Below are 22,373 nucleotides of genomic sequence, written 5' to 3' on the forward strand. Positions count from 1 at the left end.
GAGTCTGATTCCAGTGATGTGTCAATTACTGGGTGTGTTTTGCTGTTTTAATACAATCAGTATTTTATCAGCAGGACATTATCACTACTAGACTAGGTGTCTCGTGTCTCCTAGTCCAACCACACCGCCATCACTGGTTAGCGGCTTTCTGTCAATATACAGTGTACATAGAAAGCTGCCAATCAATGGTGTGTTCGGGGTTATACAGGGCTCAACATCTGAGCTCTGCTACAGAGAAAAGTGTGATTCTATCACAATTGCTGCACCCAGTAAGTGGCACATCGCTGGAATCAGGGTCTCTGTCCCTACATCATGCTGCTGTCAGATTACATAGCAAAAACCTGCTGACAGATTCCCGTTAAGGCCCAGCTATAATATCACTGTAACACTATCATTAGATGTGAGCTCCCTATACCTGTATACCTGCTGCTGTGGTGCTGCACAAAAAGTTATTCACAAAACGAGTGTATACATGTATATCTATATCTCCTGAATGGTATTACTGCTAGATTTACTATAGATATACAGTACAGACCAAAAGTTGAATCTCATCAAGAGAATGCCAAGAGTGTGCAAAGCAGTCATCAAAGCAAAAGGTGGCTATTTTGAAGAACCTTGAATACAAGACATATTTTCAGTTGTTTCACACTTTTTTGTTAAGTATATAATTCCACATGTGTTAATTCAGAGTGAATGTACAATTTTCATAGTCATGAAAATACAGAAAAATCTTTAAATGAGAAGGTGTGTCCAAACTTTTGGTCTGTACTGTAAATATGAGGTTCTTAGCGCACATTTTGAGCAAATTGTGCGAGCCCATCTGCCAACGACAAGGCGACCTCTTCAGATGGGTCCCTACACTAACCTAACACTAATTTATTTACTAACTGGAACTCGGCCTCACAAATATCTTATTATTACTACCATTTTTACGATTTATTAAAAATGTACCTTTTATTATTTACTTTATTTATTAGTTTTATCATTTTTTTTATTACTCTTGTGACTCTAATAATGGTATTACTAAAATCCCTATGTCTAAAGCTTTTGATCCAGAAGAAGGCAAAAACCCCAGGACACATTCAGCCAATTTGTATCACTGGGGAAAAATTCCTTCTTGACCCCGAGAAAAGGCGATCAGTCCTAGGACCCTGGATCAAACCTAATTATGTTATTACTAGTTATCTAATTAATATTGCAGTGCTAATTATACTACTACTATAGTTATTATTATTTTATATATAGGGTTTTGTTCTTTTTATAGATATTATACTATTATTAATATCCCGCTATTTTATTACAGAACTATTCTAACTTTTAGATTAGGTTTTGTTCTTTTTATAGATTTTATATTTATTACTTACGTCCTGCTATCTTATAGTACTATTCTAACTTTTCTATGACTATTTCACTTTACACTACTGATTGAGGTACTACTATAATTATTTTAATTTAGTGTTTTGTTCTTTTTATAGATATAACTATTTTATATTCTTACTATTATTAATACTGCTATTTTATAACTATTATTCTAACTTTTCTATTATCATTAATACTACCCTATTCCTACACTGTTGATCCAGAAGAAGGCAAAAACCCCAGGACACATTCAGCCAATTTGTGTCACAGGGGAAAAATTCCTTCTTGACCCCGAGAAAAGGCGATCAGTCCTAGGACCCCGGATCACACTGCTATTCCACCTACTACTGTACTATTACTACGGATATTTTATTACTACTTTTATGACTTTCTTATTATCACTAATATAATGACTCTTGTTAGTCTAATACTGATCTATTACCACTATATTACTATTCTCCTGCTATTATTATTACTGGTGTTTTTATACTTATGGGCCGGTAATGCCGCATCTGATGTTATCGGCAGAGAGGTCCCAGCAGGACGGTCCACAGGATGTTCTTCTTTCTTGTCATAGGGAAGACTTGGCTGACTTGGTGGTGGAAGTTGTGCGGCCTGGTCCTGCTTCTTCTTGTGCTGCTTCTCGGGAGCTTAATGTCCAGTTTGATCTTCTTTGCCGCCTTCTGCTCTTCTTTCTTGTCTTCCTCTTCATCCAGATAGTCCAGCATTTCTCTTAGAGCCATTTGTTCTTCTTCTTCCCGTTTCCTTTTCTCCCTGGCTTGGATGCTTATGGGTGGAGCGGGCCGTTCTTCTCTCCTTACAGTATACCTTCTTTGGGCTTCTGGGTTGGTTGGCATGAGGCGCTCCTTCTTGTAGAGGGGAGAAGGGAGAAGCTTCGTACAATACGCCAGTCTTCTCAGTATCTCCTCAGGGGGGACGTATCCGGGGCACATGGTGACTGCTGACATCTTCACTGACAATGTATCCAAATCCTATAAAACATCAGGAATAGTCAGCAGGGGTTTTGACTATAAATTCTGGTGCAGGGGAAGGGCAACATTGGGAAATGTATATGATACTGACTGTTACATATGTCGGCTCCATTACAGGGGGATTTTCAGTTGGAACAAGTTATCACTTATACCTGGGATAGGTGATGACTTATAGATCAGTGGGGTCCGTCCGCTGGGAACTCCAGCTGTCACCAGAACTTTTATCCCCGTTAGATGGTAGAGGAGGTGCACATGCTCCACCGCCGCTCCATTCACCCTCTCTGGGGCCTGCAGGAGCTGTACTCAACGTTCTCTGGCACCCTCGGTGGTTGGGCGAGGGTACTGCCGCTGCCTCCTAACAGGATAACAGGGCCCTGTTCTGGCGATTGGTGGTTCCCAGTGGTCGGACTCTGATCTTATCCCGCAGATAGGTGATAACTTGTTGGGAGCTCCCCTTTAGTATGTGGTATATATGGAGGACGGGGTATCGTGCAGAGTACTAGCAATACTACACTGCGGCCATCCTGTGTGCGCCGGGGCCGTTCCCCATGGAGGAGCAGAGCGGGGGGTAAATATCGGGATCTAGTCGCCGGATCCATCCAGATGGGAGATGTGACGAGTGCGGCCTCACCCCCTGATATCTCATCCTATTGTGTGTTGGGGAATAATAAGTTGGTGCTGAGCAGATTTCTCAGGACGTCTTGGTTGTGGTCTGTGAGTGCGTGTGATGGGATGTGGCTCCTCCGTTATCTTATAGACGTCTTATACCTGGAATCTCGCGCTGACTGCAGGTGTCTGTCTTCACACTCGGATGAGATATAACAGACTTTTTTTTTTTTTTTCCAAATTCAAACTGAGCAATCCTATTGGTTGTTCAGAAATGCAGTTACCATGGTGACAGAAGTATCTGAAGATTTAAAGGGACAGGATGCTGTTATAGTGCTATAATACATTTTACTATAATGTTCCCCAAATACTGTATATTATGTGGCCCTGTGCAGATAATGTGGGGGCATATATAGCTCTCCATATATAGCTCTCCATATATAGCTCTCCATATATAGCTCTTCATATTTTACATAGATTCATTTAGAGGATCTACAGAGATATTTTGGGGGAAAATAACTTATGGTAACAATTGAACGTGTATAAAGAAGGCTGGTTATCTATTAATGGTCATACGATTGCGGTTTATGTTCAATACAAATCTAAATATTAATCAGAAGTCACTGGGAGAGATTTATCAGCTAAATGACAGAATCCTGTAGTTCTGTGCAGCAAAATCTGTATTTCATGATTTGCTTCACATGTTTTAAACCCTTTCTGTGCCTTGTCTGACAAGAGGCGTGGCTTAGCTGAAAAGGGGTGTGGCTTATATGAGAGGGGAGGGGCCTAACATTCTGCTCCAGAAATTACACCAAAATTGTAGCTCACATTTCTGGCAGAAACTAAGTAACTAACTAACTAGATGGTGTAAATGTGGAGAAGACAGTGTAAGAATGTGGCAGATGGATGAAATGGCCGCTGCGGGAGGAATGTGACGCCCCACACTGATTATTACCAGTTCTTGCAGCTGCAGCGCTTACTGAGCGGAGTCACTGGAGGTGACGGGTGGGCGACCCCTGAATAGAATAATGCTCCACATCGCCAGCATGGTCTATTCACTGGGAATCATTCACTATAATATCAGTCAGCATTAAACTGAAGGAAACTTCCCAGCACCTCCTAACAGCTGGAAGTAAGTGCCGGGTGCTGTGACTGCATTATACACCGTGTGCACTGAGGGATCAGCAAACATTGAGGAGCAGATGAGAGAATCTGGTAACATTTCAGTTTGCCAGCCATGATGAGTTTTCCACAATAAATTGATTTGTGGCAAAATATTGATGGGAAAATACGTGTATAACACATGGAGCTCTTCTCTAACTTTTTTTATTCTCTTTTGAGTTTTTTAACACAAACTTAGTGTCCAAGTGATCTCAACCTATCTGACTAGAGGAAAACGGATGGTAACTATTAACTGCACTAACAGACTTTATAGGAAAAATCCAGCTCACCAGCAATGGAAATGCAGGAAATCCAGCGTCACAGTCATACAAAAATTTCTTTAACCCGTTTCTGGCATGAGGCGTAATAAGACATCCCTGTGCCCTGGGCCTTAATGACCAGGTACGTATTATTACACCTCGGCGATCGCGCCCACACACATGCTGTGCTGGCGCGTTCAGCTCCGAGTGTCAGCTGATTCTGACAGCTGACACCCAGTATTCTGTGCCAGGAGCAGCCCGGCACATTAACCCCCAAAATGCTGCGATTTGAAGTCGATCGCAGCATTTCGGGAGCAGGCTGAGGTAAGACAGCCCCTCCTACCTTGGATCGGAGACCCCTCGCTGTCTCAGTGGGGTGGTCTTGTTTGTTGCCATGGTGACCCGATGTCTTCATGACTACATCCGGGTCACCAGGCACCAGCAAGTTTGTTAGATCATGTGCAGAGCACTATCTATCTAACTTGTGTCAGTGCAGAGCTTACAGCCTGCATAGCTTAGAGATGCTGCTGCATCCCTATGCTATACAAGCAATCAGCCTGCAAAAAAATGAAAGTCCCATAGTAGTACAAAGTAAAAAAGTGTCAGAAAGTAAAAAAAAAATTGGAAAAATATAAAACAAAATGAAAAAATCTTAAAGAATAAAAATATATTATACCCATAAATAAATATTATTATGAAAAAAACAAAACAATAAAAGAAAACATATTTGGTATCACCACGTCCAGAACGACCTAACCTCTAAAACTGTCCCACTCATTAACCCATTTAGTGAACACGGTGTAAAAAAAAGATGCAAATAACAGTGCTTTATCATCATACCGCCGAACACAAAATGGAATAAAATGCAATCAAAAAGACAAATGTAAATAAAAATGGTACCGCTGAAAACGGCATCTTGTCCCGCAAAAATGAAACCGCCATACAGCTCCATCAGCTGAAAAATAAGTTATCGCTCTCAGAATAAAACGATGCAATAAAAATACAAAATATGTAAAGAATATTGTAGATATAATCCCATGTCAATCATTGTATCCTATTTGGCAGGGGATTATAAAGATCTACTGCATACAGTTGTAACTGGATACTTCTACAGCCAAGAAGGAGGAAGGGGGCCCGAGAGAGTGAGTGACAAATATTTCACTTAGCAGCTCCAAGCCAAGAAATTACACCCCCACCAGCTAGCGGTGGGCTTCAACAGGAAGACCCCCTGGAGATCCAAGCCATGCCGTTCCCTTTGTGTCAGACAATTATAATTCAATACCAAATTATGGAAATGCTATATGTCCTAGTTATTTATAAAATACATTTTCAAGATCCCAAGAGAATGGGGAATGTCAGCCTTACTCCCAGCCCAGTCTAGCGCGTAGGGATGGGGAGATACTAGACACAGCCTTTTGAAGACCCGTAGGGTCACTGTCTTTAGTCTCCACGCGTAGCAGGGGCCCGCCTGGATCGTGATGACACCAGAACCGGCTCCCTAGGACCGTCCATTAAGGAAGTATAACCCATTTTCGTTTTTGGAGTTTATAGCTGAGGGAGGCCATGGGTGGAGATTTAGGTCCAGTCCAAGGGGTAGGAGGGGGAGTGACCCAGAGAGTTTAAAAGCTCCTGCAGTTCTAGCCCAGGGCTTTTTCTCTGGGAGGTTGCGACAACACATCATGTGAGGGAAGTCATCTCCACAGAGGGACCCACAAGCCTACCATGTGGCAGCCCTCCCCCGCAAGCCAGGCTTTCCATCTGACTGGTAACTCACTCTTAATATCTGTTTTTATCTTTTGTACTACTACTATTGTGTTTGCATCTCTGACCATTATGTATTTATAATCCTTATGTATATAGGCGATGTGATGGCGATTAAATATATAGTTTAACTTTGGGCTGATCTTTTATCTCGATCCACGAATCCTCATGTCCATTGTACGGTCCAACTAACACGATACCCGGGCTGGTTTCTGGCCCGATAATTCCCGTTAATGGACCGGGGGGCTTATATCTAATAGAAACTGGTAGCAGCTCTACCAGGCTGACAAGGTTCTGTTTCACTGGGGCTAGTGGAAGGGGCCTCTCAGCCTGTCAGGGGTGTGAGCGAGTGTGGTGCCACGTCAGACACTGAGTGGGCAACCTCTTCTCACGCCCGGTATCTTCCTGTACCTGTGTGGACAGGGGTGTCTGTGTAGAACTGTACCAATCTGACATTACGCATCCTCGAGGGGGTGCGGAATGTCACGTTGGTGCAAAGGGCAGATCCATATCATGTGATCCATCAGACGTAACTGTGATGTCAGGCGGGTGGCGAGGTGTGGATCCTTCACATGTGGTGGCAGTGGTGGGATTCTGCGGGATCTCTCTGGTGCCATATCGCCAGAAAAAATTAACATACCGGCATGAGCTGAAACGACACACACATGCTGCTGCTCCCAACGCACGTTTCGCCATCTGGGCTTTGACTAGGGACAAGGAACAAAAAGGCAGAGTTGGTATTTAAGCCGGAGTCAGCCAAAAAGGGTGCAAAGTGCTATATAGCAAGCCGCGATTAGCTGGTAACAGAGAGAGGGATTGTCATGCATGACAACGTCACATCCGGTCCGCGTGACTCGACTCGCTTGAGCGCATCAATAGGGCAGAAGTGACGGCGGTATGCATTCAGCGTTGGAGCGCAAAACAAGATGGCGACTTCTGCGCTCCACGTTAGAACACAAGGGTCAAATTACAGCCGGCTGGGCTCAGCGCAATAAATATACAAGGAACCTCATGTCCTGAAACGTAAAACAGAAGTGTGAAAGGTGAATGAATGAATGTTAGTGACCTATTATGAATAAACAGTGTGTGGGGGGGGGGGTAAGCAAATGTGAAAAATGTAAGTAAGAAAGAAGAAAATAGAAAAAGAAATTAAGTAATGAGTATACAGTACAGACCAAAGTTTGGACACACCTTCTCATTTAAAGATTTTTCTGTATTTTTATGACTTTGAAAATTGTACATTCACACTGAAGGCATCAAAACTATGAATTAACACATGTGGAATTATATACTTAACAAAAAAGTGTGAAACAACTGAAAATATGTCTTATATTCTAGGTTCTTCAAAGTAGCCACCTTTTGCTTTGATGACTGCTTTGCACACTCTTGGCATTTTCTTGATGAGGTTCAAGAGGTAGTCACCAGAAATGGTCTTCCAACAATCTTGAAGGAGTTCCCAGAGATGCTTAGCACTTGTTGGCCCTTTTGCCATCACTCTGCGGTCCAGCTCACCCCAAACCATCTCGATTGGGTTCAGGTCTGGTGACTGTGGAGGCCAGGTCATCTGGCGTAGCACCCCATCACTCTCCTTCTTGGTCAAATAGCCCTTACACAGCCTGGAGGTGTGTTTGGGGTCATTCTCCTGTTGAAAAATAAATGATGGTCCAACTAAACGAAACCGGATGGAATAGCATGCCGCTTCAAGATGCTGTGGTAGCCATGCTGGTTCAAAATGCCTTCAATTTTGAATAAATTCCCAACAGTTTGACCAGCAAAGCACCCCCACACCATCACACCTCCTCCTCCATGGTTCACGGTGGGAACCAGGCATGTAGAGTCCATCCGTTCACCTTTTCTGCGTCGCACAAAGACACGGTGGTTGGAACCAAGGATCTCAAATTTGGACTCCTCAGACCAAAGCACAGATTTCCACTGGTCTAATGTCCATTCCTTGTGTTCTTTAGCCCAAACTTGTCTCTTCTGCTTGTTGCCTGTCCTTAGCAGTGGTTTCCTAGCAGCTATTTTACCATGAAGGCCTGCTGCACAAAGTCTCCTCTTAACAGTTGTTGTAGAGATGTGTCTGCTGCTAGAACTCTGTGTAGCATTGACCTGGTCTCTAATCTGAGCTGCTGTTAACATGGGATTTCTGAGGCTGGTGACTCGGATAAACTTATCCTCAGAAGCAGAGGTGACTCTTGGTCTTCCTTTCCTGGGGCGGTCCTCATGTGAGACAGTTTCTTTGTAGCGCTTGATGGTTTTTGCAACTGCACTTGGGGACACTTTCAAAGTTTTTTTTTTGCTTTTTTCTTGCCATAATACAAATTCTAACACTCTATTCAGTAGGACTATCAGCTGTGTATCCACCTGACTTCTGCACAACACAACTGATGGTCCCAACCCCATTTATAAGGCAAGAAATCCCACTTATTAAACCTGACAGGGCACACCTGTGAAGTGAAAACCATTTCCGGTGACTACCTCTTGAAGCTCATCAAGAGAATGCCAAGAGTGTGCAAAGCAGTCATCAGAGCAAAAGGTGGCTACTTTGAAGAACCTAGAATATAAGACATATTTTCAGTTGTTTCACACTTTTTTGTTAAGTATATAATTCCACATGTGTTAATTCATAGTTTTGATGCCTTCAGAGTGAATGTACAATTTTCATAGTCATGAAAATACAGAAAAATCTTTAAATGAGGTGTGTCCAAACTTTTGGTCTGTACAGTATATGATTGTGAACTAAAAGTAAACGACACAAAGTGAATAACAATTGATCATACTTTCCATACACTAATGAAAGTGCTACAGTGCATATATGAACAATAAAAAATGTGTATATAATTTATTTAAAACAATAATAAATATATAAGGATTGAGAGGAACCACTAATTTTAAAAACCTCTATATCACAAAAGCTATTGTATTAATATACAGCAGCCTGTCACTGGTATTTATTCAGATAAGTATGATGAACATAACTCCAGAATGTGAAGACCAATTCCTCGTTGGTGAAATATCATCAATTCAGATGCATTTTTATTGTGTAAAAGCGCCAAAACATAAAAAACTATATAAATGTAGTATAGCAGTAAATGTACTGACCCGAAGAATAAAGCGACCTTATCAATTTTACCACACGTGGAACAGCATAAAAAAAGTAAAAAAACAATTCCTGAATTGTTGGTTTTGTTTGTTCTGCCTCCCAAAAATAGGAGTAGAAAGCGATCAAAAAATGTCACGTGCCTGAAAATGATACCAATAAAACCGTCAACTTGTCCCGCAAAAAACAAGCCCTTACATGACTCTCTCAGCCGAAATATGGAAAAATTATAGCTATCAAAATATGGGGATGCAAAAACTAGTCTTTGCAAAAAAAAGCGTCTTTTATGAATATGAATCTGGTATCGTTGTAATCGCACCAACCCGAAGAATAAAGTCGTCTAATCACTTATACCACACGAGGAACAGCGTAAAAAATAAGCTCTAGCATTAGAGTTACGGTTAGACCACGGCCTCATTATCAGTATTCGGTCAGTATTTTTTCTCAGGAGTGGGAACCAAAGCCAGGAGTGGGTGATAAATGCAGAGTTGGTGACTTGTTTCTATTCTACCTTTTCTCTGATTGCTCCTCTCCTGGTTTTGTCTCCCACTCCTGAGAAAAAATACTGACCAGATACTGATAATGGGGCCCTGGCCTTAGGGTTGTTTTAGGGTTAGGGTTGTGTTGACGTTGGGATTTTTTCAAAAGTAAAGAAAAAAAAAAAAATGATGACGATATGGTGACTAGTCTTGAGCACAAGTGCTCGCTACTTGAGTATGCGTCGGGTGCCGGGTATGCACTGAGTATCGCAGGTGCTCAAGTGACATGCTCGAGTCTCTGCCCCATATGTTTCACGGCTGTTATACAGCCAAAAGAAAAAAACACATGGGGATTGCCTGCTATGCATCGGCAATCCCTGCATGTTTTTTTTTGTTGTTTTTTTGAGTGTCTAAAAACCGTGAAACATGCGAGGCGGGGACTCGAGCATGTCACTCGAGCCCCCGCGATACTTGTTTCATACCTGAGTACCTGATGCAAACTCAAGTAGCGAGCACTTGCGCTTAAGACTAATGACAACATATTCAATATGATGACATAATGTTATCAAACTCTGTGTTCTGTGTCGTACCTCTGGGTTCAAAATGTTCACTATACCCTGTGACAAAGTCACTGGCAAAGTACTGGAGGGAAGATGTGTAGCACTGAGATTAGGAGCTCCAGTAATTAAATATAGGAAAAAGGTTCCAGCACACGAAGGGGTTACTCAGCCATCTTTAGTTCTAAGGTGGTTAAACACATGTAGAAAGGAAGGAGGTCAGAGGATAAAATCCCAGCCTTTTAGAGCATTTGTGTGTAGGGTGGGTTTGGAGGTGAAAGCTCTGAGCTGTTTTGTCATGTGAAGGAAAGACAAACCTTGAGTTGTTTGTTCCTGAAGCGGGCGGTTACTTGTAGCTACAAGGACTGTGCCATACGTTATGTTTTGTTTTTCCGGTTAGGCCAGGAAGGCCGTGTTTGTTTTTGCTGTGGTTTATGCAGCATTCGTAATAAACCCAGCGAAGATTTAAAGAGACAATGTTCCTGTGTACCGCTATATGCAACCAAGTGAGCCGATCTACAACAACCCCTTGATAAAATCCTTGGGGGGTCTAGTTTCCAAAATGGGGTCACTTGTGGGGAATGTCCACTGTTTAGGTGCATCAGGGGCTCTCCAAATGCGACATGGCGTCCGCTCTCGATTCCTGCCAATTTTGCATTCAAAAAGTCACACAGTGCTCCTTCCCTTCTGAACCCTGCCGTGCGCGCAAACAGTGGTTTTTCCCCACATATCAGGTATTGGCGTACTCAGGAGAAATTGCACAACAAGTTTTGGGGTCCATTTTCTCCTCTTACCCTTGTGAAAATAAAAAATTTGGGGCTAAAAGATCATTTTTGTGAAAAATGTTAAATGTTCATTTTTTTCTTCCACATTCCAAAAATTCCTGTGAAGCACCTGAAGGGTTAATAAACTTCCTGAATGCTGTTTTGAGCACCTTGAGGGGTGCAGTTTTTAGAATGCAGTCACTGTTGGGTATTTCTGTCATATAGTCACTTCCACCTCCTATCCACGATCTGTCACAAACTCTCGCAACCCTTCAAACCTTATTCCCATCCGCCCAGCCCCCGCCTCCCCAGTCCCACTAACAGGATCTCTATGCAATGCTCGCTCCGTGTGCAACAAACTTTCCTACATCCATGATCTTTTCATTACTAACAAACTCTTCTTCATCGGCATCACCGATACCTGGCTCACCACCTCTGACACGGCGTCCCCAGCTGCACTTTCGTACGGTGGATTCCATCTTTCTCACACACCCCGCTCCAATTTCAAGCATGGTGGAGGAGTAGGTTTTCTCCTGTCAGGCAACTGCTCCTTCACCCATATCCCACTGCCACCCTCCATTACTCTCCCCTCCTTTGAAGTACACTGTGTGCTCATCTACTCCCCCCTCCAACTGGCCGTCGTTTACCGCTCCCCAGGACTAACCACCACCTTCTTTGACCACTTCAACACCTGGCTGCTTAATTTCCTTTCGGATGACATCCCCACTGTCATCATGGGTGACTTCAACATCCCCATTGACACTTCCCACTCATCTGTCTCGAAGCTTCTATTCCTCACTTCCTCCTTCAGCCTTGCTCAATGGTCTTCAGCCCCCACTCACAAAGATGGCCACACACTGGACCTCATCTTCACCCTCCTCTGTTCCCTATCTAACCTCTCAAGATCACCTCTCCCTCTTTCTGACCACAACTTACATTCTCTTACCTCTCCTCTCCAGGTACACAAGCCACACTCCACAAACTTGCACACCCTCACAGAAATCTCAAACACCTTGACCTACACTCAATCTCTGAATCCCTTCTCCCTCTCACAGGCATAAGTTCATTACACAATGCAAATGCTGCTGCCACTTTATATAACACCTCAATAGCTGCAGCTCTCAAATCGGTCGCCCCCTCACACGTATCACAGCTCGCCCATTCAACCGGCAACCCTGGCACACCAACCTGACTAAAGAACTGCGAAGGGCCTCCAGGGTTGCTGAGTGGAAATGGAAAAGGCCCCACTCCAACGAGCACTTCATTGCATTCTAACAGTCCCTCACTACCTTCAAGTCCACACTTACTGCAGCAAAACAAACATACTTCTCATCTCTCATATCATCCCTGTCTCACAACCTTAAACAGCTATTCAAAACTTTCAGTTCTCTCCTCTGTCCCCCAGCGCCTCCTTCATCTCCTCTCATCTCAGCCGAAGACTTTGCCACATTCTTCAAGCAGAAGGTTGACACTATCAGACATATCTTTTGACTAAAGTCCCCACAGCCCCTCCTCACACCTACTCAACCATCCTCCTCCAAAACCAGCTTCTCCACCATTACAGACAATCAATTCTCCTCTTTACTCTCCAAATCACACCTCACCACCTGCAAACTTGACCCAGTCCCATCCCACCTCATCCCTAACCTTAACACTATTCTCATCCCAACCCTAACCCACCTTTTCAACCTGTCACTAACAACTGGTGTCTTCCCCTCATGTTTCAAACATGCCTCGATCACACCCATCCTCAAAAAGCCATCCCTTGACCCATCCTCTCTGTCTAGCTATCGCCGCATATCACTTCTCCCCTATGACTCAAAACTACTGGAACAACACGTCCATTCTGAACTGTCCTCCCACCTCTCCTCTTTGACCGCCTCCAATCTGGCTTCCGACCGCACCACTCCACTGAAACTTCCCTGACTAAAGTCACCAACGACCTACTAACTGCCAAATCCAAGCAACACTACTCTGTCCTCCTCCTCCTGGACCTGTCATCTGCCTTTGACGCAGTCGACCATTCCCTCTTACTACAGACTCTCATCTCTTGGCATCATGGACTTGGCCCTATCTTGAATCTCTTCATACCTAACTGACCGGACATTCAGTGTCTGCCACTCACACACCACCTCCTCATCTCGCCCCCTCTCTGTCAGTGTCCCCCAAGGTTCAGTCCTAGGACCCCTGCTCTTCTCCATCTACACCTTCGGCCTGGGACAGCTCATAGGGTCTCATAGCTTTCAGTATCACCTCTATGCTGATGACACACAGATCTACCCCTCTGGAACCGATTTCTCCTCCTTACTAACCAAAATCCCACAATGTCTGTCCGCTATTTTATCCTTCTTCTCTGACAGGTTTCTAAAACTTAACATAGACAAAACTGAATTCATCATTTTTCCACCGTCTCACTCAACCCCCCCCAACTGACCTATCCATCAAAGTCAATGGCTGCCCAATCTCCCTAGTCCCGCAAGCCCGCTGCCTCAGGGTAACCCTGGACTCTAACCTCTCCTTTAAACCACATATCCAAGCCCTTTCCACTTCCTTCCGACTGCAACTCAAAAAATATCTCCCGGATCCGCACATTCCTCAACCACGAATCTGCAAAAACACTAGTGCACGCCCTCATCATCTCCTGCCTTGACTACTGCAACCTCTTGCTCTGTGGCCTCCCTTCTACCACTCGCAGACCTCCAATCTATCCTAAACTCTGCTGCCCGACTAATCCACGTGTCCCCCGCCTCTCCTCTCTGTCAATCCCTTCACTGGCTCCCCATTGCCCAGAGACTCCAGTGTAGGGCCAGCAATGGCAGCCCTGGGAGCAGCAGTACAGTATATCACTATAACCATAGTGAGCATCCAGGAGATGTGTGGCTGGCATGGCCGTGCTGTTTATGTGGCAGAAGCCACATGATATAAAGACAAAGTAGCACTCTGTAGTGCTAAAGCATGGAAACATGAAATACATGGAATTTGAATGTCATTACTGCTTTAGATAATAAGAAAAAAATGGAGATGTTTAGCACATAATTTGGCCAATTCATGCAAACCCAGCAGCCAACGACAAGGCACTTTCCGGTTTGCTGGGAACTGATCTAATGTGAATCCTCTGCTAGGCTAAAGCCTGCATTTATGGGTAGCTAGGATCCTGCTGCAATTAAATCCACCACAGGCTGGAGGGTGGAGCGCTCGGTCAGAGAGACAATATACAAATAGCAAAAACTGTCACTTCCAAATCAGAAAACTGGTGTGTACAAGGCCACTCTGGAGCGGGGCTGCGCCCACTAGTCGGGTTCTGCCCGGGAGTATGTATAATGCATATATTACCGCCGTCCCCGGGTCAGAAACCAGCGACTCCGCACAGTGCCCAGTCTCTGCGCTGGAGGATTTATAAGTCTGCAGTTACACAGTGACCCGACAACCCCTTACAGCAGGGGTCTCAAACTCGGCTTGGTATATGGGCCGCACACGGAAAAAAATTTAATTTGGGGGGGCGCATTCTTTGCAGGACAAAGTGACATTTTTAGTGATACCATTTTTTTCTATACACCTTCTAAACATTTTTGCTGTTTTATTTTTTATAGCTTGGGTCGCTGTGGATGTGGCGATAATAAAACATGCACTTTTTTTGTTTACTTTAGTTTATACAGTACAGACCAAAAGTTTGGACACACCTTCTCATTTAAAGATTTTTCTGTATTTTCATGACTATGAAAATTGTACATTCACACTGAAGGCATCAAAACTATGAATTAACACATGTGGAATTATATACTTAACAAAAAAGTGTGAAACAACTGAAAATATGTCTTATATTCTTGGTTCTTCAAAGTAGCCACCTTTTGCTTTGATGACTGCGTTGCACTCTCTTGGCATTCTCTTGATGAGCTTCAAGAGGTAGTCACCGGAAATGGTTTTCACTTCACAGGTGTGCCCTGTCAGGTTTAATAAGTGGGATTTCTTTCCTTATAAATGGGGTTGGGACCGTCAGTTGTGTTGTGCAGAAGTCAGGTGGATACACAGCTGATAGTCCTACTGAATAGACTGTTAGCTGCTTTTTTCTTGCCATAATACAAATTCTAAGTAAAGAAATACGAGTGGCCATCATTACTTTAAGAAATGAAGGTCAGTCAGTGCGAAAAATTGGGCAAACTTTGAAACTGTTCCCAAGTGCAGTTGCAAAAACCATCAAGATCTACAAAGAAACTGTCTCACATGAGGACCGCCCCAGGAAAGGAAGACCAAGAGTCACCTCTGCTTCTGAGGATAAGTTTATCCGAGTCACCAGCCTCATAAATCGCAGGTTAACAGCAGCTCAGATTAGAGACCAGGTCAATGCCACACAGAGTTCTAGCAGCAGACACATCTCTACAACAACTGTTAAGAGGAGACTTTGTGCAGCCGGCCTTCATGGTAAAATAGCTGCTAGGAAACCACTACTAAGGACAGACAACATGCAGAAGAGACTTGTTTGGGCTAAAGAACACAAGGAATGGACATTAGACCCGTGGAAATCTGTGCTTTGGTCTGATGAGTCCAAATTTGAGATCTTTGGTTTCAACCACCGTGTCTTTGTGCGACGCAGAAAAGGTGAACGGATGGACTCTACATGCCTGGTTCCCACCGTGAAGCATGGAGGAGGAGGAGGTGTGATGGTGTGGGGGTGCTTTGCTGGTGACACTGTTGGGGATTTATTCAAAATTGAAGGCATACTGAAGCAGCATGGCTACCACAGCATCTTGCAGCAGCATGCTATTCCATCCAGTTTGCGTTTAGTTGGACCATCATTTATTTTTCAACAGGACAATGACCCCAAACACACCTCCAGGCCGTGTAAGAGCTATTTGACCAAGAAGGAGAGTGATGGGGTGCTACGCCAGATGACCTGGCCTCCACAGTCACCAGACCTGAACCCAATCGAGATGGTTTGGGGTGAGCTGGACCGCAGAGTGAAGGCAAAAGGGCCAAGTGCTAAGCATCTCTGGGAACTCCTTCAAGATTATTGGAAGACCATTTCCGGTGACTACCTCTTGAAGCTCATCTAGAGAATGCCAAGAGTGTGCAAAGCAGTCATCAAAGCAAAAGGTGGCTACTTTGAAGAACCTAGAATATAAGACATATTTTCAGTTGTTTCACACTTTTTTGTTAAGTATATAATTCCACATGTGTTAATTCATAGTTTTGATGCCTTCAGTGTGAATGTACAATTTTCATAGTCATGAAAATACAGAAAAATCTTTAAATGAGAAGGTGTGTCCAAACTTTTGGTCTGTACTGTATATAGAGCAGCATTTTTAGTGGCAAAATATTTTTTCATGCTTTATTTTGAAGTTTTTGTACCAAAATCTAGTAGTAACGTGCCCCACCCTGGTCTGCGTCTTGTAATGTCCCCCATCTTTGTCCCCATCGTGTTGTAATATTCCATGCTGGGCCCCATATTGTCGTAATGTCACATACCGGTCCCCATATTGTAGATATGTCCTCATCTTGTAGCAATGCCCCATCCTGGTCCCCATCTTGTTGTAATGTCCCCATCTTCTAGGAATGTCCCCATCCTGGTCCCCCTCTTGTAGTACTGTCCCCAGCCTGGTCCCCATGTTTTAGGACTGTCCCCAGCCTGGTCCCCATGTTTTAGGACTGTCCCCAGCCTGGTCTCCATGTTTTAGGACTGTCCCCAGCCTGGTCCTCATCTTTTAGGACTGTCCCCAGCCTGGTCCCCATCTGTTAGGACTGTCCCCAGCCTGGTCCCCATGTTTTAGGACTGTCCCCAGCCTGGTCCCCATCTGTTAGGACTGTCCCCAGCCTGGTCCCCATGTTTTAGGACTGTCCCCAGCCTGGTCCCCAACATTTTAGGACTGTCCCCAGCCTGGTCCCCACCTTTTTTAGGACTGTCCCCAGCCTGGTCCCCACCGTTTTTAGGACTGTCCCCAGGCTGGTCCCCACCGTTTTAGGACTGTCCCCAGCCTGTTCCCCACCGTTTTAGGACTGTCCCCAGCCTGGTCCCCACCGTTTTAGGGCTGTCCCCAGCCTGGTCCCCACCGTTTTAGGGCTGTGCCCAGCCTGGTCCCCACCATTTTAGGGCTGTCCCCAGCCTGGTCCCCACCGTTTTAGGGCTGTCCCCAGCCTGGTCCCCACCGTTTTAGGACTGTCCCCAGCCTGGTCCCCACCGTTTTAGGGCTGTCCCCAGCCTGGTCCCCACCGTTTTAGGGCTGTCCCCAGCCTGGTCCCCACCGTTTTAGGACTGTCCCAGCCTGGTCCCCACCGTTTTAGGACTGTCCCCAGCCTGTTCCCCACCATTTTAGGACTGTCCCCAGCCTGGTCCCCATCTTGGAGGACTGTCCCCAGCCTGGTCCCCACCGTTTTAGGGCTGTCCCCAGCCTGGTCCCCACCGTTTTAGGGCTGTCCCCAGCCTGGTCCCCATCTTGGAGGACTGTCCCCAGCCTGGTCCCCACCGCTTTAGGGCTGTCCCCAGCCTGGTCCCCACCATTTTAGGGCTGTCCCCAGCCTGGTCCCCACCGTTTTAGGGCTGTCCCCAGCCTGGTCCCCACCGTTTTAGGACTGTCCCCAGCCTGGTCCCCACCGTTTTAGGACTGTCCCCAGCCTGGTCCCCACCGTTTTAGGACTGTCCCCAGCCTGGTCCCCACCGTTTTAGGACTGTCCCCGGCCTGGTCCCCATCTTGGAGGACTGTCCCCAGCCTGGTCCCCACCGTTTTAGGACTGTCCCCAGCCTGGTCCCCATCTGTTAGGACTGTCTCCAGCCTGGTCCCCATCTGTTAGGACTGTCCCCATCTATTAGGACTGTCCCCAGCCTGGTCCCCATCTTGGAGGACTGTCCCCAGCCTGGTCCCCATCTTGGAGGACTGTCCCTTATGCCGTTCTACACATACAAGAGAAAAAAAAAGATTCTTCTCACCTGTCCTCCGTTCCCTCGGCGTCTTTTCTGCACCTGTGGCCCGCAGGCACCATAGACCCCGATCCAGGAGCTGTCGGCAGCTGCGCTTCAGTTCAGTGTACTGCCGCGCAGAGACCGGCTCTCTGCACAGCAATACCAGTGGCAGCCGCCGGCCTATCAGAGGCCAGCAGCTGACATCTGCGCGTGTCAGTGACGTCATACACTGCTGCGCTGGGACGCAGATGTCAGCTGCTGGCCTCTGATAGGCCGGCGGTTGCCACTGGTATTGCTGTGCAGAGCAGTACACTGAACTGAAGCGCAGCTGCTGGCAGCTTCTGGACCGGGCCGCCATCGGGGTCTATGGTGCCTGCGGGCCGCGTGTTTGAGACCCCTGCCTTACAGCAAGCCAACCATTTGCTTTGTGTGTAATACCAGGGTGAACCCAAGGTTATGGAATGATTTGTACTCACAGAACTATAATAAAACAATAGATTTGTCACTTAGTTGATTTTCTTATAGAATGATCAGACTCGCAGAATTGCAAGAAATCAGTTCTGCAGTTTTGTAGGAAAGACTTTGCCCATAAACCAAAAGACTTTGCTAAAACATCTGAAAAGAATTCTGCCACCATCCCTTTCTTTTAGGAAGGATAATGGCCGTTCTCTTTCTTCCCTTTCAGAAGGCGTTTAATGTGTCCAGCGACTGCTCTGCACTTATACCGCTGGCAAACACCGCAATGAGGAGCGACGTCCAGGAAAGTCAGGCGCGCGGCTTACTACGTCTGGGGAGGCGCAAAGAAGCGCTGGAGAGCGCAGAACTGCTGGCAATGGAATTGGAGACATTATAGGGAAACATTATTTGTCCAACTTGAGAAGAAAAAGTTGCTTTATTATGTTTAAAAGTAAAAATGGATGAAACTTACTATTATGCTCTAGTTAAAAAAAAGGTATGGAAAAGTTGTCATCTTTGCATTGGTCCAGGATCTCCTTCTGCCAGTGACACCTATGTGGGAATGGAGCTGCCAACACCTGGGACCAGCGCTGATATAGTGTTGTGGGAAAACGCTGCAAAGTCAGAATGCTTTAAAAAATAAGTGTTGTGTAGGGGGGGCATGTCCGGCAGCCATTGGGTGCGTATGTGTCCAAGGGGGCTCCGAGCTACACAGAGGGCTCATCCCGGCATGGAGGGCCATCAGTGTGACTCCTCTTGGTTACAAGAAGCTTATGGGCCCATTTTCAGATGAGTTTGGCTGTGCTCCATTAGCATGGCCTACGCGATGCTCAGAGTTGCGGCCTCACTTGAGCTGAGGTGGGAGACCAGAGGACCTTGTCTGCCATTGTCCTGTTACGAATGGGCCCCAGACTGTGAGACCCGACTCAGAAACACATGGCCCCTTAGCAGCGCTTCACTAATTGGTACTGTCCCTTGCCACAAGATGGCGTAGTTGGCCCAGACCAAGGGTGCAGTTGTAGGTAGACATTGTTCCCCCTGATACCATCACCTATTTACCAGCGCTCAGAGGGAGAGCGAGAGGAGACTGAGGAACAGGGCACAGATACGCCCTCACAGACATTATCGGGCGCACGTACAGTCTGATGTCAGCCATACCAGTGCAAGTGGCAGTATCTCTCATTAGTCAGCACATGTAATATGCAGGTACTGTTATGTCTGACCTTATTCTGAGCATAGTACTCTGCTGCCCTCATGTGGTGAATGTGAAAACTGAAACATCTCTGCACATATAAATAAAAATGATTATTGTATCATAGCACCAACATATTCTGCAGCACTTTCCAATTAAGTAAGGACCTGTACAGACAATAAAAACAATACAATGTAACACATTTTATCCGTTACAGGAGGAGTGAGGGCCCTGCTCGCAAGCTTACAATTTATATACTGAACTCTCTCAGTATCTTAAGCTGTGCAAAGCCCCCCGCTCTCATTGTCTGATGCCGGTGACATCTGCAGCATTAACTCTGGCTTTGTGGGGTCCGTCCTTTTCAGGCTCATTATAGCTCATTTGCTAATTCTACTTTGGCTACATGAATCCAGTTCTCTATGAATTTGTCTGTCACCCCTCCCCCATCAGATCCTCTTGTTTGTGTTTCTGGAGTAGATCATTAGTGATCCGGTCTCCTTGGGAAACTGTGCGATCTCCTTTTCCGTTGGATTCTATCCTTCTCTTCCTGCCCCTCTTGGAGTTGTACACCCCCGGTAGCACACCGGACCCTTACCTTATTCTGTGACAGAGACCACCTACTACACGGCTCATTAGAAGGGGAGATGTAGTGTCCGTCCTTTGCTCGGCTTCACCTGCATCCGGCTATTGCTAACCCGGGCTGTGGAGTCAGTAAGCCAAACCTCCGACTCCTCCATTTCCAGGCCTCCGGCTCCCTCATACACGGCTCATGTGTAAGTGATAAATTTACTGTAGCACAGATTCATCTCAGCTAAAAGTCTAGACCCTTAGATCAGGAATAGGACAGACATTTATAGGACATTTCATAACTTTACCAAATTCTTGTGAAAAAAATATTCCCCACAAACTACTGTACCCAATTTATTATATATTTTAGGAGTCTGAGTTGATCCATTTTATACGGACTCCACCAAAATGGGCTTCATCTCACAACAGAACAGCAGATAAGCTGCAACTTGTTAGGGTGCTTTCACCTTGCATTCTGTGTCCCCATCGGGGCATACTTCCGAAGTTCCCCAAAAAACAGGGTCCAGGCGTATTCACTGACTGGACATAGTAGACTGGGTCTGGGTGTCTGTCTCCGGGAGGCGTATACTGGACGTTCGCTCAGTTTGCATCATTACAGTCTATGGCCCCTTTGGCGCATACTCCTGGACCTTGTTTTGTGGGGGTATTTCAGACATATTCCCAAATATCCACGGCTCTTTTTAGGGAATGTACTGATCTCCACCTATGGCCGGGATAGTTTCTCGGCTATGTACATTGCAGAGGGCATATCACATCCCTCCATCCCTTGCCCCTTGGGTCTGCACCTTACACCTTCATTGCAAAATTCTTCAACTGTAGGGACAGAGACTTTCTTCTTTGCTTGTCTCGAAAAGACCATATGTAGTTTGAGAATACTCGCTCAGTTCTGTCAAATTCCTGAAGGAACTCAACCTTATATACTCCATGTTCTCTCTGTCTCGCCTGAAGGTCATTGCTGACAACCAGTCTGACTTCTTTGAAATCCCACTGGAGGCGTTTTCACGTTATCTGTCTTCAGGTGGGCATACTATTCAGTCTTTTGTACATATGCCCGGGTAGTTTCTATCCTAGTTATGCGCACCCTAAATTGTACCCTTTACAACATTGAAATTTATATAAAGAAGGTATGTGTGTATTCTTGTACTGTACGGCCAAGACATATGCAAACACTAAGAAAATAAGATCTAAACTGCACTATTGCTAAATAAAATGTACTTAGAAAAAATCACGGTTCTTAGCGCATAAATTGGCCAATTCATGTGTGCCCATCAACCACGGCAAGGTGACCTCCGCATGATGGGTAACTATTTTCCTAAACATGCCTCTCTTGGGCTATAAGCCTACAATTTTAAGTGGGCAGTTAGAAAGCAACACTAATTAAAAGCACCCTTGGGTTGATGGGTGGAGTGCAGAGTCAGAAAAGGAGGCAGTCAAAACCTCCATGGTAAACTGCAAGAAAACAAAAAACCTGACCACCACCTCTTGGCCCTTACAGAGTGCTGCTGTTCTTTCTTATTTTATGTTATGCAGTCATTGCAGCGTGCACCTGTTCACACTATATGGAGGGTGTTAGGGATCCGGGTGGTGGAACCTCTGTGCTGCGGTGCAAGGAGGGACCAGAGGGGCGTAACTAGGTATCTACTCGAACTGACCAAGGTTGCACGGCGGCTCAATCGACTCCGTGAACCAGGGAAGGACCGAGCAGAGGGACTAGGTGCTACTCTGGGCCAGTCCTTGTATGAGAGCAGGTGACTCCCATGGGTCAGAAGGCAGGGACTGACCAGTACAGCAGATGAGCACGGCAGGCAGACTGACAGGTGATCTGGGTAGACGGACTGGCTTACACCACAGGTAACTGGCAGGAGCCTCCGGGTAGGCTGGCTGGTAGGCACGGCAGGTAACTGGTACGTTCTCCGGGTAGGCAGGCAAGCCTGGCCCATAGACAGACTGGCGGGTTTGGACCGTAGGCAGACCATCGGGCTGGAGAGTGTATCTGGCTGGCGGACTGGACTGGTAGTCAGGCTGGCGAACTGGACTGGTAGTCAGGCTGGCGGACTGGACTGGTAGTCAGGCTGGCGGACTGGACTGGTAGTCAGGCTGGCGGACTGGACTGGTAGTCAGGCTGGCGGACTGGACTGGTAGTCAGGCTAGCAGCGGGACCTGAGGGCTGAAGCAGAGTTTAGAACACCGAGCTACAACCTTGCAC

The sequence above is a fragment of the Phyllobates terribilis genome, unplaced genomic scaffold, assembly GCF_046119375.1.
Source record: "Phyllobates terribilis strain yellow unplaced genomic scaffold, ASM4611937v1 Scaffold_125__1_contigs__length_5108534, whole genome shotgun sequence".
In the NCBI taxonomy this organism is placed as follows: Eukaryota; Metazoa; Chordata; class Amphibia; order Anura; family Dendrobatidae; genus Phyllobates; species Phyllobates terribilis.